The following is an 18,025-nucleotide window of genomic DNA, read 5'->3' as shown; positions in this document are numbered from 1 at the left end:
CCAAAATGGTTGTATTTAATGTGGAAAACGGAAGAGAAATGGAAAAACCATGGAGCAGCTGAAGGATCTCAGTATGTTCCAAAATCTGATATGAATGTTTCCTGATATGTACATTAAAGAACACAGTATTTTGCACAAAGCATTTGGCGTGTGTAAAGAGTCTATATGGAATTCTTCTTACTTCTTTGGGATCCATACCAAGAGTCTGTAGAAATAAAAAATATATATATTCAGAGCAGTGGTTAGGTCTAGGGTTGCCCTTTTTTCCACGTTTTTGAAAGAAATCAAACCAATTTGCCAATTTAAAATGATCCAATTATTTAATTCAGCACCAGTTAATGCAGCAGAAACTTCCAAACCCTGCATAATCAACTGCATTTTTGCATGGCAAAACATTCTGCTCACAGTGCAGCTGGCACGACTCCACGCTAAAGAGACAGAGTCTGCAGCATGTAAAAAGCCCTGCTCCGTCCGGAGACACATAGCGTCCGTGCGCAGTCTGTTTCTGCCATCGACCTATCCTCTATCCTTAACTTCTTAAGGATAAAGTTTAGTTTCTCACCCTAAAATTCCCCAACTCCACAACCATAGATCTGATGACTTTTTGACCCTTTGCACCTCCGACATTGAGCTCTGTGAGCACATTCTGCCTCCAGCCCTAAAACACACCTCCATGTTGGATTACTTAAAATGCCTCAATACTTTTTTGAAAAACTGTTTTATAGGCTTCTGGGAACTTCTAAATGATAATTTTATCATGTTTGAATTTATATATATGTATACAACATTTAATATTACCTCCTGCCATTGCTTGTTAGCTTTTGGTTTGAGTGGGAAGAATTGTTTGTCTTCATTTTTTCATCTTTTGCTGCAAATTCCCAAGCTGGGTTTCTATAAATTTACCATTGTGCTTGATTTAAAAGATTTGTTTGAGACTGCTCTGTGATTGTGCTGTGGTATTTGGTATAGGACTCCCCGACTTCAAGGCAGTCTATTATATCAAGACTAATATTTTAAAACATATTTACTTAATAGCCACGAAGCAAATCTGCATAATTTATCTTCATGTTTCTAACCTAAACTTGCTTCTAATAGAACTTAGATGGGGCCCAAAAAATCAAGCCTGACGCTATATGAACCCACACAGTTTCTGTCCAAGCCTGGCCTGAGCCCAACCCATGGTAGCAGTTTTGGGCCTGGTATAAACTGGAATTTATACTGAAAAAATAGACCTATAGAATACAAAATTTTATATATTGTAAAATAAATATGTTTTTATATGAAAACATGTCTTATAAGCTAAGGGTCGGCGTGTTTCCTTGCACCAGTTCTCTTCTTCCTCTGTCGGTCATCTCATGCATGGAAGGTTCAGCAAAGCAGGCTGCGCCCCTCAGTGCGTCTAGTACGAACAGCGATGGCGATGCAGTGCGTAGATGTTGATTACCACTCTCCGCTGCATGTTATTTACATCTCTTCCACTGCTGGGGAGGGAGAAGCAGAAACTACCAAGTTCTCCACATGTTCTGTCACTTTTCCATCTGTCCACCCTCTTCTTCTCTCTTGATTCAGACCATTAAAATTCCGGCCTAAGTGCCATTTAGGCATGAGACAGTTCACAACAGTTTCATTTAATTAAAAAATTACGATGAATAAAAAAATAAATATTAATTGAGAGAGAACCCGCCCCAATTCAAGCAGGCAGAAAACCAAAGCTGTAGTTTGTAACCTTACTGTAAATGTTGAGCTAATGCACAACTATAAACTGCCCTTTACCTTGTGGTTGTCGAGGTTTTTATTACAGGCGTACGGGCACCGCTGCATCATCCTGGTGGAGTGTCATGGCTGGTAGTCTTTTACTGTCAGGTGTCGCACCATATCCCTCTCTCTTTTTCTCTCTTCTGTCTTTGTTTGTCTCTCGCCCTCCCTCCCCATAGCTGTCTTTTTGCGAATATTTTATAAAAAACACTACAGAGCTGAATTATATTATCTGATTAAAACGTTTAAACAACTTTTTCCTCCTCTTTTCTCTCTCACGGCTCTCCCCCTCTCTCTTACTCCATCTGTCTTCTCATTTAATTTCCATTTCAAATCCTGCCTCTTATTCCAGAGACCCCCTCGACACACTTTTGTATTGCTTTTTTTTTTTTTTAACATTTTTAACAGTTTGCTACCCATATGGGGATGTTTTGTAATATTTATTTCCTATCCTTCAACCTTAACCGTAACCATCCCTTATCTTTAACAAACCTTTATTGTAACCCTAACCCATAATCTCAAAAAAAAGAGGTGCAGCATTTCAGTTTGTGATGATGGAGAGAAAAAATGCAGACAAATCTTTTCTAGTGGATGTAAAACCTTTGCCTGGGTCCAGACCTTTGAATCCGCCCAATCTGCTGAGATTCTGGCTTGGCGTCGTGACATGAAACAGCAGTTTCTCAGTTTAAATAAAAAACAACAAATGAGCAATGTAGTGGGACTGACGATTAACCAATTAGCACCATGGGCAGGCTTAACTCCATTGTCAAGCTGTTGTCAAGCACTGTAAGCGGTGCAGTGGAACCAATGAGGAGTAAAAACAACAGTGGTGAGAGAAAAAAGATCTATAGACGCTGCTATTGAGGCGGTATTCAATCGACACTTCCTCTCAATATCGCCTGCCATTAGGGCCTGAAATTAACACCCGGCAAGCGCCACATGCGGGTAATTTTTGTGTTTTGTGTTAAACTATGCTCAGAGTCTCTGCTGTGTTTTGGTGTCATTGGGGCACACTTCTTTGCTGCTCGGCTCCCTGAAATGTCTCTGTGCTGTCTCTGTCCGACACACACACACACCTGCGCTGGCACAGTGAAACCTGATGGTCTCCAGCGCTACTAGTTTTGCAGCACTCTTTACTGTACGAGATGTCAGCTGATCTACTAAACTAATTTGCTGCTAATTTGCTGCAAGGGCCCCATAGTTTCAACCAAGATGGCAAACTCTTAATTGCCGCTCACATTGTCAACAGCAACACATATATTCTCCACTTCGTCCATTCTTACCTTTCATAATAAAAGTCTTAGACAGACACTGCATCATTGCTTACCAGAGGGAACTCATTTCTATAATTTTGCTTCAGATTTTGTTCTGGCCTCCTCTTTGGGTTTTTATGCAACATAATATATAACTATTTCAATTAAACATACTGAAACAAATGTATGTGAAACACAAAAGGCATTTATCATTTTGGCTGGTAAAAAATATATGCTTGGTGGATTTTTTCCATCAACCAGTCACCTTGAGTTAAAAAAATAATTTTGAACACTGCCTGCCATTGTAGTTTGTGTAACTTCGCTGTGTTACACTCTTAAAACTGCAGCAAAATAGGTTTGCTTGCATGTCTATGCATCTCTGCTTCATTTCAGTGCGTCAGAACATGTAACAGGTAACAGCTAGTGTGGGAAAAATGTTTACATGTAGTGTAAGTGACAACTCTCAGCTGACACGACAAACATCGGTCAAAATGCCATCGTAGGTTTCCTAGCTTATAATTAATTGCCTGCATGGACAGTGATCTCAACTATATGACAGGGACACACAGTGTTTGTTTTTTTTTTACCCATACCTCTTACCTTATATAACTGATCCTTTTATTTATATATCCACTTTTATTTCCCCACCTAGTTATAGAGATCATCTAGTCTCTTCTGTAGTTGAACTAACATCATATACTCAATACTCTTTATCATGATGGCCCACCAGCAGATGGAAACATGAAATCCAGTTCTTTTCAGTGTATGTTATATTCATTCATTGTGCAAAAAAGGAAAAAGCATGTTGGCTGATTCCGTTCATGTTAAATCCAATATCAGCCGATGGTGACGATGTGTGGATATTACCGTGCATCCGTGCATATGATTTTATGTAGGATTTATTAGTTACTTTTTTGTATTTTGTATGGTCCATATGGTCATAGTGATGTAAACGTTGCTCTCGCCACTGATATTTAGCGCCGGATCTGACATATCTGCAAGCAACAAGAACTGTTAAGTAGTGTGCAGGTTCCACCTGCTCACACAGCAATCGTATGTCGACTTGGTGATGGCGCACAGTGGACTTAAAATGACGTTAGATTCATATGGATATATGGGACTCTAGCGAATGGTAAAATCAAATCTCCCACAATAATCAGTTAGAGCGGACGCAATGTCAGACTGGAGATGAAAACAGAGTGTAACAAGCTGACAATTCTAATATCAGGCAAGGTAAACCTGACACACACGCACACGCACACACACGCACACACACACACACACACACACACACACACACACACACACACACACACACACAGCGATAGAGCCTAAGGCCATAAAGTAGTAAATTCTGGGTCAAGGTAGCACGGTGACATAGCAGTAGATCAATTTATTGGCAGTTTGCTCAAAACTTGAATGACCTACACACATATGACACAAGTGGTCAAACATCACATACACACACACATACACACTTTTGCAACTGTAAGTGATGTATGTATGTAAATACCTGCTTACTGTAGGTAAATGCGCTCTCAGACACACAATAAATACACACAGCGAAATAGAATAAAGAATCATGGGTTTGAAAGGCTGTGCATAATAGACAGCACGCTGGGGGGAAGATAGATCAGCTGAGCGTCCAACTTTCGTCACAATGAGCGACGAGCCTTTACTCTTCATGTATTTACTGCCATGCTGTAAGTAACCCTCTGACGCTCCGATTGTTACGCCAAGGTGATTGTTGCTCGCTGAAAGCTCAAGGCCCCCGGCGCACAGCACCTGGAGTGAACTCATGTCTCAGATCATCATTTTTGTTAATCTTTATTGCTGTGTTTCTGGATTTACAGCTAGGACCCAATTTTAGCCGCCCAGCTCCAGCAGATTCATTCAGCAATCTGTCTGTTTGATGCGTGGAGGACAGCAACACTTGGTTATCTGCATGGAACAGGCTTTCCACTCCAAGAGACAGTGGCTTTAGAGAGAAAAGGGGTTTTAGATTGGTCTAGCTGCACTGCTAACTCATTTACATAAACACTGGGCATCATTGAAGACATTGATGGACACTTTCTTCTCCAAGTGAAGACTGCATGAAGAGCAAATTTGATTGCACGTCTGTTTTCACACCACAAATATTTATAGCAATACATGCAAAAATAAATTAAATGCATCGAATTTCTTAAATCTGTGAAAAAGCTTTTGTTTGCTAATAAGGGTGTGGAGGTATAATAGACGTGGTCAATTGTGCTACATTCTGGGCACATTTCTACTCAAGACGTGCTCATTAAGAATGTTGATCAGTCTGTTGTTTATATTGCTGCTTAATAACTTCCCCAGACTGCTGCTTGCACATCTACCTCAGTCATTACTCAGGTTCAATTGTCTCACTCTTATAAAATGGGGATATAAACCCTTGACGCCAGATGTCGAGAAAAAAACAGAATGCTAGGTTGAATAACGTGAGTGTAGCGGCATGCAAATCCATTAAGTTGTTCATAAGCATCTCATTAACGCTGTCAGAACTGCTCGCTGGCTCTGTTTTCAGCACATTCATCCTCATGGCCAGTGCTAGACATGGTATTGGAAAGTCAACTAAGTTTTGATTGTTTCAGATGTTTTATTTAATATTATTTAATTGAATTTTAAAATGAAAATACTGACATAATATTTAGAGATTTGTCTCTTTTTCTAAAGATTTTTTTTAGATAAAAGGCCTAAAAGCTTGGACTAAATGTTCTTTTTTTAAAAATTATTTTTCTTAAATGTTAGTAGGAGATACCCGATATTGTTGATAACCTTATACCATCTGCTTTGGCCTTGGAATACACAAATTATATTAGTCCCCATCCATCCAATCTCCATCAGGCTCCATCTGGGGTTAATGGCCTATCCTAAAGTAAGAGCATAACCTTCAGCTTGGTAATCAGTACCTTGAATCTAGATTGTCATTATGCTGCTTGTGGTGCTTGTAACATGATCTAAAGCAGCAGGAGACATGCTATAGTTGCAGTTAAGTGTGTTATTAAAGAGCATGCTGCTCAATGTTTGACTCTAGTGTGCATACAAGAGGAAAATGAACGTTTTTGGATGGACAAACTGCAGGACTTTGACGAGGTCACTCCTTTGTTCCAAAGATCCAAATGTTTCCCAGTTCTACGTACATGCTCTCCTACGTTCCTATGTTCTCCAGCTCTATATAGCACATAATGGGAACCTGAGGATGCCCCTATGCTCTGAATTCAATTAACATGACCAGGTTCAGTTTAGGGGACAATAATCATGACTGAGAATCCTGAAATTGCACTGATTTCGGCCATAATGGTACGTGCTCTACCTGATGAGCTCCCAAGGATTGCTGATTGTTCCAGTGGCCCAAAATTCCAAAGCCTTGTTGGTCCAAAATATACCCTATTGGACCAAAAGGGTAATTTCTTTGACAGCCTGTATTCCAAAAAACAAACACCCATCCTTCTGAAGTCTCGCGTTTTCTGAAAAACACACTCCCTGTTAGATGGTCACCAGAATTTTTTTTTCGCATTGTACACTTTTGTGAACCACAGATGTGTTACATTTGTAAATAAGGCTGTGGCGAATGTGTGGTAAGGCTTAGGCACAAAAAACATTTGATATGGTTAAAATATAATGTTTGACTTAAAACACCAAGGTTTGGTGGCACAAAAGTTGCTGATAAAGCAGGATTGGGCCGATGAGAAACACCAACTATCTCTGGCTCAAATGCCACTGGGAAACTGAAACTGCAGGGAGTGTGTATTTTTGTAGAAACAGCACTTTGGAGCAATAGGCATTTGGGAGAATTGGCTTTTGTTGCAGTGGAACATTTGTGGACTCGAGGGACTTCACAAATTTGGGCTGTCGGAACAGTGGCTTGGCACTGAGTTACTCAGGCATTCCCTTTTTGGACATATTTCAACCTTTACTTTAGATTAATAGGATTTGGTCAACCATTAATTAACCAATTAAAAGAAAGAAAGAAAAAAAGATTAAAAAAGGAGAAAATAATTATTCAACATTTTTAAGAAATCAAAAGGAGTTGACTATTGCCATTTCCAAACAGATTTGGATTAGGAAAGAGGTCTTGGGTCAGGCTATTTTATTTATGAAATATTTCAACTTGAAACCGGTTGAAGTTGACCAGAACACAATAAAAGGGTTAATGTCTATAAGCAGAATATTGAACTTGGGAGCCCGAAATTTGCTTTACGATTCCCATGTGTCATATAAGGTAGAAACGGTTGGATATGGTACTAAAACAGATGGTGAGAGATGGAAATGAACCTAGTGCATCCTTTCCTGTGCTTCAAGCATTGACTTTTCCATATTCATCTAAGACCGCCAGCTTTCCCTGAACAAGTTTTCCTAACGATAAATATGATAATGTTAATAATCCCTTTGTTGTGTGGAAAACAAACATGTACATTGGCAGCGAACAGCTTAAGGGTATAATGGCTCGGTATGTTGACTAAAATGGTATTTGCTAATGCAGATTAGTTCTATATGAACATGATTTTCATGAAACATAGTTGAAATTATTCAGGATTTTGTATATTATGTATAAGAGAGAAGTTGGAAAATATGAAAAAGCATAAGAGAAGAAGAGACAAGAAACATGGCTTAATGAAGTAGTCTACATCATTATTTTTCAACTTGATATTAAGTATCTGAAAAATATGAGTAAATTTCGACTCTTGCAATTTAGCGTTTGCTGCACTCCTCAAGTTGTTTTCTCCTCCTCAGCCTCCTCCCTCTCATTTGCTGCTTTAACTGCTCCTTTTTATTTCATTTTATTACTATTCAAGGTATAAAGTCTCATCAAATTACTGTTCTGTTTGGATGCAATAAAGAGAAAGAATGAATACAGAATTGATGTTGAATACTTATGAGGTAAATGATTGGAGAAGAGAAAAGGAAACTCATAGATGGAGAAAATGAAAATGCCAAAGAGAGGAATAGCACGAGTGTATGCTTTCCATTTTAAACTATCAGCTCCACATTTTCATGAGGTCAGGACAACATTTGACTTTGATACTGGGGACCGCTTTGAAGGAATTTGAAATGTTTTTCTCTCTCACGTAATGTCAGCTCACACGTGCAGCTGAAAGCGTGCCTCCAAGAGAACAAATTAATTTGGTTTCAGTTTATTTATCTCCACAGCTGAGTAGGCATGTAGGGAGAGATTGTGCCACACAAAGCAAGCAAAACATAATACAAGTTCAGTAATTCAATTAACCTCTCCATGCTCAGTGTCTCCTCTCCTTTTCCAAGTATTCTTTTCCTCTTTGGTAATACTGTAATTATCAAACTAAACTGGAGATGAATCACCTGAAAACATTTGCAGTGAGGAAGGGAACACAGAAAGACAAGAGGCGACGGAGCAAAGACATTAGCGAGGGAGGAGAGATTGGAAGTGGAGAAAAGCGTGTCAAAATGTAAAAACAAATTCACAGCAGAGATGGGGAGATTGCGAGAAAGGCACCGAAAAGTATGAAAATATTCCTCCAATAGTTGTTTCAGTAGTTCTTTGAAAGTGCAATATATATTAAAAGTTGAAGCTATTTTTGGCAACTTTTCAAACGGTCAACTTCAGAGCTGCAGTGAGACTGTGAGAAAGGAAACCAGGAGAGGGAAAAAAACAGTAAAAACCACTTTGTCTCCTATAGTCATAAATTACTAACGACTTCATGAATAATTAGAAACAGTGCAAAGTCAGTTTCCTTTGATCAATTGAGAACAATCACATTTAGAGTTACCATTTCACTCCACGGCGTCGTCGAGTGTTGTCCCTTTACATTTCTCTATTTCCCTTTTCTGTTCTCGGTTTCCCTTATTATTTTTCTATTCAATCTGTCAGCTCATTTCAATGGAGTTTAATTTATTCATTTCTAACATACTACCTTGCCGTGAGATACTTTTAACATCCTTTGATATACTTTGTATGTAGAGCAAAAAAGCAGGACAGATGATATTGAAATAATCTGCAGAAAAAAAAACTATAGAAAGCAAGAATATTTATGTTCGAGGCAGCACACCCATTTGAGTTTCGTGAGGGGGAAGCACACCTGTTTGCTCTTATGGTGTCAGCATGTCACTGGTTGTCTGTGTTTTCATAGGTCAAACTGCCAAAGGCCCCAATCTTCTGTGCTTTCCATAGCCTTTTTTCCCCAGAGGACATTTTGACATGTCACTGTAGGAAAAGCACAGGTGTAAATAATAAAATGTATTATGGTTGAAATCCATTTAGACACTTTAGCAGCCTGCTTTCACACTTAACCTGTTTGGTTTCAGGGTTTAACATTAATGGGCAAGTGGGTCAGAACTCTACTTGCCCTGAGTCCATATTTACTCGCCCCTTTTGCAAATAGTTTTATTTATCAGCAATTATCAAAAGACTGTTTTATCAGCCTGGCTCTAAAATCTGTGGCAGACCGTGAAATACATAGTTTTACCCACATCTTCTAACATCCTCCTTCAAAATAAAAGCACCATGGGGGCTGCTTTGATTATTACAATACTTAACAGTATTTTATTTAATTTTATACTTTCCTTTCATTTCATTTTCATTTATCATTTTATTTCGAACATGTAATGCGAAATTACAACAAATTCCAGGAATACAAAAGACAGTGGTGGGTTTTTTTCCCCTCCTTTTGAAATATACATTAATGAAGTTCTCAAAACCAAAACCATATTAAAGTTTTACATATTCGAAAAGGGATGGGAAGTTACTTTATTTAAGATTATAACAGTATTTTCTGAAAGTATACCATAGCTGTAGTTTATGTAACTTTACTTTATGGCAGTAGCTATTTTATTTGTTACTGAAGTTCATTTAATAATTTTGTATTTTAGTAGTTTACAGTAATTTAGAGGAGACTTCAAAATATCAAGATATATGTTTTGTATTGCGGTATAGCCTAAAAATATTGTGATATTATTTTAAAGCCATATCATCTAGCCCTCGATGGCAGATGGCTCACTCCGTAGATATTTCCATCATCAGGTCTGGAAATAATGAACGCGAGTTGAATTGTTTTTACCACATATATATATATATATCGGGCAAGTGAGTTGCTAGATTTGCTAAACCCACATGGCCCTTTACTTGCTCAGGAGATGGTCCATACCAAAGGAACCGAACCATGGGTGTTGACACATGCCAAGGACATTGACTGTTGGACACCAAACTAAATTGGCTTTACTTTTTTTAAAAAAACATGGGAAGAGGGCAATGAGCAATGAAAGACAAAACCTGAAAATCTACAAAAAAAAAAAAAAGTGACCTGAAAATTAGAAAAAAAAGAAAGATTAAAAAAAGGAAATGACTTGGAAGAACTACTCTATAATTCTAATAACAGTTTATTTTGTATTTTTATTTTTTTATTTTGAATGTTATAATGATGATTATGAATATAGTTTTTCCCTAGCTTTTTTCTTTTTTTTCTGTAGAAATTTTTCCTAGCCTTTAAAAAAAAGATTTCCAAATTTACTAATTTCCTGCAATTATGACTAAGTTGCTTTTTGCATTTTTTCTCCCAAGAAATTGTACAAATTTGCTCAGTGTTCAAATGTGTGAATACATGTCAAAGGTTTTTAAAATAACACAAGAAAAAAAATGTCGCTCCAGGTTTCAAAGGGTTAATAAATTCATATCTGAGCATTTGAGTATAAATAGCCCAATGTTTTTATATAAGTTACAGACCAGTAAGAAATCTTTTGACATTTGTCCTACAAGTAAAAAAATGTCTTTTTTTCAAATGACTCTCAGACCTTCATTAGTATTTCTCTGTGTTACAAATTTCCATATACCAACATTATCACCTGGAGTTTCTTTGTTATCCACGACTGAGCTTCACATTATTGTCGAGCCAACAGGTGTGAACCAGAAAAATGTGCCTGTATCCCCAGAAAATCACACTGGGTGCTGCCACTGTGACCACATATTCAGCTCCCTTTTCACCACCACTGAGGCAGCTTAAGGATTTGTCTCGCAGCTTGAGGATTTACGTCCTGATGGCATAATAAAATAAAGATAGCCTTGTTCTTCTGTTTCTGAGCTTTGAGAGAGACCTGCTTATGTTCACAGCTCTTGAATAAGCTAAAGTCATTGGATGATGGATAACATAATGTGGTACTGCTGTTATCCTTTCAGTTGAGATTCAACATTTCTGTCCGTCCCTCCACGGACAGATGTCAAAGGTCAGGGCAAGCTCACCGGCAGCTGGGCGGCAAAGCTTCCCATGCTGTCCAATGTTGACGTATCACTGAGTTGTATCACATTGGATTTCTCATCACGATTCCCCTGCTACATATTGCAAAATGACAGGGATCATTAAATCTACCCTTACCTCCTGCACAGAGCGAATCTGAAGCTTGTTCCCAAAGGAATTCCTATGAAATATGTTCCCTGTTGTCCAGATGTAGTACATTTGTAGCATATGAGTGGATAGAGAAAATATCTGTACGTCCCATTTATCATAGACTCCACTAAAAGCAGAGGCTGTCAAAAGTGTGTGTTTTGTCTCAGTCCTCAAAGTTTATGTAAAAAAAAAAAAAGTTGATGTCATACTGAAGAGCCATTTTGCACAAAAGGATAGGTTGTGTTAAATTTTCTACCTTTAAGCATTGTATTTAACCCTTTGAAAACCTGGAGTGACATCACTTTTCTTGTGTTGCTTTCAAATGTGTTTTACAAATATTTAAGACTTAGACAACTATATTTAAAAGGCAAGGAAAAAAATCCTAAGGAAAAAGGAAAAAAACTGTCAAAAAAAGGTATGATTACATACATAAAATTATCTTACAAAATTATTGTAAGTTTTAAGCACTTTTCCAGGTTGTTTCCTTGTTTGATTTTCTTTCTTTCTTTTCTTTTTTTTATTTTACTAATTTTCTGGTAATTTTCTTTGGTCATTTCTTTTTTTCATTGCTCATTTCTCTCTCCCATGTTTTTGAGAGAAATCAAGCCAATTTGCTCAGGTTTTAAAGGGTTAAAGGAGCAGTGTGTAAGATTTAGGGGGATTTATTGGCATCTAGTGGTGAGGGCTGCAGATTACAAATAATCCAGCTAAAACTCCTTTCAGTCTGAATTCCTTCAGTGATCATTGCTCAGGAGGTTTTTAGTGGGACACAAAATATCTTCTTTCCAAAACAAATGGATTAGGTGATTTTTTTACCGCCAAAAACACAGAATGAAGCAGTTTAACTTAACAAATCTGAACTTGCTGTATATGATGTTGAAAATTTCAGTTTTTATTACACATTTACTAAAGTCATTTAAACAGAGTTTTGAATTGGAGTTTTTTATATGCTGAATTCTAAATTTTGACAGAAATATTTTCATTTTTATTGTAAATGCATATTGCTTCCTAATATCCGTTATTGGTCTCATTAAGTACAAATTCTTCATATCAGCATCGACCCTAAAAAAAAGAATATCGGTTGACCCCTAGTAAAAACATGGAATAAAGTGGCTTTGCATTAAAAAAAAAAAAGTGTTTTTTTGACGCTGCTCGTCACAGAGGGGCTGTTAACTACAGTGGCCAATGTGAAAATGCAAATAGCCCTTTCTTAGAGCCAGTATTTAGTTTGTCCATTCTGAGCTACTGTAGAAACATGGCGGACTCTGAGGTCGAGGACCCGCTCCGTATGTAGATATAAATATCTCATTCTAAGTTAAAGAAAACACAAGGATTCTCATTTTAGGTGATCATACACTAAAGAAAACATAGTTGTTATATTTTATTGCATTTCTGTCACTATATCTCCCTGAATCCTACACATTGGACCTTTAAGTTCAACACTTTATTTTGTGCATCAAGCTTAAAAGGCCCTGAAAACCCACTCGGGTGTTTTCAGTCACTCTGATTAGACTTGATGTAACTCGTCCCTTAATAACAGGAGAGTGAGGGAGATGTTAATCAGTCTGTACACAGACTGGCTGCAGTCACTCCGGATTTAGCTCCCCATTCACTTCTATGAGGAATATGGTGAGTTGTTTCTGCTTGCGGGCGCAAATTGATCCCACCTCTCTCAGTCTGATTGGACCTTTTTCTGTGAAATCTCGAGGCTCTGCAGTGTCATGCTAGTTCAACTAGTATAAGGCTTTGACCTCTAATTTAGGGGATAATAATTGTTTATATCCTTGTTGTTATAGCTGCACAGTGAAATGATACAAGCAAATTATTGTTTAGTTTGCTATAACTATACACAACATAGTGATAATAAGTTGTATCATTTTCAACAGCTGCACTTACTCCAATATATTATGCTTATGGCCATACCGATTCTATTTCCTCTATTTCCTGTCCACTTGTGTTTTGTCTCAGAAGATCAATAATCTTCACCTGGCAAAATCTGATGATGCCATTCAGTTAGTGTGAGTAAAGAAGAGAAGAGTTTTTTTGTGTAGAATACGCAGTGCATCATTTTTGTTAAAAGATGTATTCAGACTGAGCTTAATTTGCTCAAAAGCCGTGTGTATTGGTATTTGCAGGACAAAAAGATTAGTTTTTCAACTACTGATTGCAGTTAAAGTGTTTGTTACCCCAAGCTTGGCTTTAAATTGACAATAAACTAATTGAAGCCTTTTGAGCCTTGATTAGTATTTTGCAAGCTCCATAGTTCTACTGACTTGACCTTTTTTTTTTCATAAAGGGACAGAATAAATACATATTTTTCCTCTCACCTTTGGGGGGGGGGCAGGATATGCACTACATTAATTTTTGTTGTTGTCGGCATACAGTAGCTGTGTCGTCTCCGATGGCCACTGTAACGCAATAACTGACAGAAGTGATGAACACCGATGAGGTTAATTGATAAAGAAAAGCTTCCCTGTGGTGAAATGACACAGAGCAGCATCACTCACCTGTCAGCTGTGCCCTGTAATTACCTGTTGGTATATATGCAGGGAATGAGTAATATACAGTACTCTACTGTGTGAGGATTTTATATTAGAGCAGATTTCTCTTTTAATGTCCCCATATACGCTGTAAATGGCACTGGGTGTTTTAACTGTCCCCAACCTCAACCTCCCAGCCAGTTTGAGGCTCCTGCTGGACAAAAACTCAGGACCTGTGATCAGTAACGACACACTTTATGCAATGCACTGGCCATCACACACACAAAGACGTACACACACACACACACACACACACACACACACACACACACACACACACACACACACTCTCTTCTCCCCTCCATATTACCGTATTACTTCAGACGGTGTGTGTGAGTGTGTGTGGGGGGGGGGGGGGGGGGGTGTGTGGGGGGGGGGGGGGGGGGGTTACAGGGAGACAGAGAGTTGTGCAGGAGCAGTTAATTTGGCGTATTGAAAGAATGTGTGTATAAAACATCTCGATACCTTGGACAGGGTGATGCAGTTAGATACAAATTATAGTTATGGCTGTGTGTGTGTGTGTGTGTGTGTGTGTGTGTCTGTAAGAGTCAGTTATAGACAGTATTTATAGTTATGGGACGAGGTGAACAGAGGACACAAAGCACACGCACAAAAACACACAAACAAAGTTAACTATACATGAAACTATCCTCACACACTCTCTCTCTCTTGCTTGCGCACGTATACACACACACACACATAAATACACACACAGCAGAATATTTTACTGATGACAGTAAGCTATCTATTGTTGCAGTGGCGTGCTGATCAATACTGTCTCTATTGGACACATACATCATTGGCAATGAGCTGGACTGTCTGTGTGTTTTTCTGTGTGTGTGTGCGTGCGTGTGTGTGTGTGTGCGTGTGTGTGTGTGTTTGAGACTGTGTGTGCATGTGTCGTTATAATGGAGGCATAGATCAATGACAAAAGGCAGTGTGCATCTGGGTGTTTGTGAGAGGCAATGTTCGAGCAATCCGGTGAATGTTTGTTCAGTTTGTGTATTACAGAGCTCATTATTTAGTTTAGGGTTTTTTTGTTGTTTGTAATTAGGGCTGCAACTAATGTGTTATTTCATTGAATAATCAGCTTTTCAATTCACTTGCTTATCCCATTCATTATTTAATCTATAAATGTCAGGAAATGGTTTTGTAGATCACAAGTTCAAAGAGCCCAATATATGATGCCTTAAAATTTCTCCTCATTTCAATGGAATGGAATAATAATGGACAAATAAAACTTGTAAATATTATGCCATTAAAGAAATTGGAACAAGTGAATTTTTGACATTTTTTGTGGTACAACTAATTGATCAATTGTTTCAGCTCTTAAAATACAGGAATAAATTAGTATTTAATTAAGTATTATGTAAAAATATAACAATGTATAAAAGAATTTAATGAAAACAAATGAAAATTGAATAAAATAAATAATTAATGCAAAACATAGGGTGAAGATCACACTAAAAAGTGCAATTTTCTATACATAGTTCCACCATTTATTTAGTTTAACATTAATTTGAAAACTAGTTGATCTGCTGTATCATAGTTTGCAATTTTTCTTACCTTTTTCTCTCAGTTTATGTTATATTAACTGTATTCTGAGCATCCTCTTGTGGCATAAAACACAACACAGTTTTGGTGGGTAGAAGCTGTGTGTCAAATCTTGGGTAGGGAGTTTAATTTTGGCATCGTTGGGCACAATTCCATTTAAAAATTCTGAATGTATTGTTTTATAAGAGAAGACTAAACTTTTGCACCTGCTCTTGGATTTGTTTTCAGGCTTAAGAAAATCTGGACAGTGATGGGAGACTTTGGCCAATCACAGGCCAACTTCAGAGAGAACAGCTCTCAATCTTGTCAATTGCTGCTTGTGACTGGTCGGATCTGTCGGTTCAGATCACCAAACTTTTTATTTGTGATTAATCTATGTATTCTTTATAAGCACAGGTGGAACTCTGTTTGTTTTTTTCTCAGCGGCAGTTTGATAAGTTTGAGTTGTGATGTGGAGAACTGATAAGTTGATCATTTTGTGGTAGGAATTACGGTTAATCAGATTGGTTTAATTGGTAAAATTAGAGGAGCAGCTGATGCAGAGGTGAGTGAAAGCAAGCTTTTAGACCCAGTGCTGGACCACCGAGCATGCGTTTTTCATGGAAGGTAGCCGGACAACTGCGTGACAACACAAAAATATATTTTTGTACTGCGTTCTATGACTTCATGTACCACCTCTCACTTTATTTATGATTTGCTGCCTCTTCTGTACCCAGAGTAAGCCAAGTGCTCTGAAACTATGGTGTGCTAGATGATTGAACTGCATACCTCCTAATGAATGGGACATTATTTGTTTTTTTCTGTTTCACAGAAAGCTGGATAAAGAATAATCACCATAATTTGTTTGTGTGCATTTTTGTAGCTGATATGAGTTTGAATGTTTGTTTTATGTGAATGCACATGAACTGTTTTTCATAAATTATTAAGCCAGAAAACACTGACTTGTCTTTTATATTTGTCCATGCAGGTTTAGCAGTCATACCAGATAGAACTCATATTATTTTATTATATATATTTTTTCCATTTAGAATTATTGGCACTTCGCTTCCACTGTCATGCAGCTTGACTACCGAGGAGCGCAGCAGTAGAATAAGCTTCAATTCCTAAATCATCATTAGCAACAACCAGCAGGCCACGACTCAGATCCCTGAAAATCCTCTTCTGACCCTCAAATGGTCATCGGAGAGATGAGCTGGGAATAAAAAAAAAAAACAGAATAAGCAGAGAGATGGAGGGCACTTTCACCTCTGAGAGTTATTTGTCTCAGAAACAACAGGCCCATTTGTTCTTTTTACCATTTGCTGAACCATTTCGCCAAGCAAGACGAACAACAACAATGAATAGCGCCATTCTTCACAGATGCAAAAGCAGATAAATAAAATATACGGTAATGCAATGCCTTACAAGACACCCCGGCTTGGAAAGTGGGCAGGCAGCCAGACAGTTGCCGCTCCTGGAGCGGTGGAGGGGAGAGAGTGAGAAATGCTCCAATATCCCTCAATGGTTTTATTCAAAGGTTCCCATCCAGTGTGGTGTTGCCATGTAGCAGTATTTACTTTTTCTTTGTGATCACACACAGACCATTTTAAAGATATATTTAAGAAGCTGGATGTCCCTGTTGTCCCATCATGCACCATGGTTGACTTTGAAAACCTCTTTCACTGCTGTTTATGGCTCCCTTTCCTCCAACAACACACCTACAACAACAAAGAGTTTCACCACAAGAGCACTATCACATCTGAAACTACTGAAACTACCAGAGATAACTTTAAGAGTTTACATCCATACACATGCACGAATAAATGTGAAATTTACAAAAAAAATAGTAATTTGCTTATAGATTGCCATTTTCTTTACTCTGACACCTTATATGCGCCTTGTTGTATTCTTATCCTAAACCTCTCTTACCGTCGCTCCCCCAGCCGGCACTGATTCACCAAAAATACAACATATGAGATGAATGTAACTAAAACACAGCCACAAATCTTGAATCCATGTCACTCATAACTGGACTAAATTGACATTTCTAGCTCAGTTTTTGAGCCATTTGAATAATTTTTTCAACTATAACTGAAAATGTAAGACATCCTCAAGCATACAGTCATAAATGTGCATCCAAAATATTAGGCTGATTGGTCCAGTAGTTTGTAATATTTGGTGCGAACAGACAGAAACACACTTTCTCTCTCTCTTTCTCTCCCTCTCTCTCACTCACACACACTCACACTCACACACACACACACAGACACACAGACACATGCACTCACCCACTCGCGCTCACATACCATTTCCAAATGCATGATCCCCTCCAGGCTTATGTCTTGAGGAGATAAATATAACCCAAGAGTAAAAATGAGAATTTTATTTGAATGTGAATGTTAAGAACACATCACAAAATATTAACAAAGCTGTTATACTCCAAAAAAAAAGTGTTTAAAAGGCAAAGTGGTCCATGATAAGAGGTTGTCAAGGAGACATCAAAGTCTCTAATTGTAACTTAGTGTAAGTAAGGCATTATGATTTTAATCCAAACAAGTGTTTTTCT

This window comes from Plectropomus leopardus, chromosome 18, assembly GCF_008729295.1.
Source record: "Plectropomus leopardus isolate mb chromosome 18, YSFRI_Pleo_2.0, whole genome shotgun sequence".
NCBI lineage: Eukaryota > Metazoa > Chordata > Actinopteri > Perciformes > Serranidae > Plectropomus > Plectropomus leopardus.
This window is presented reverse-complemented; position numbering follows the sequence as displayed.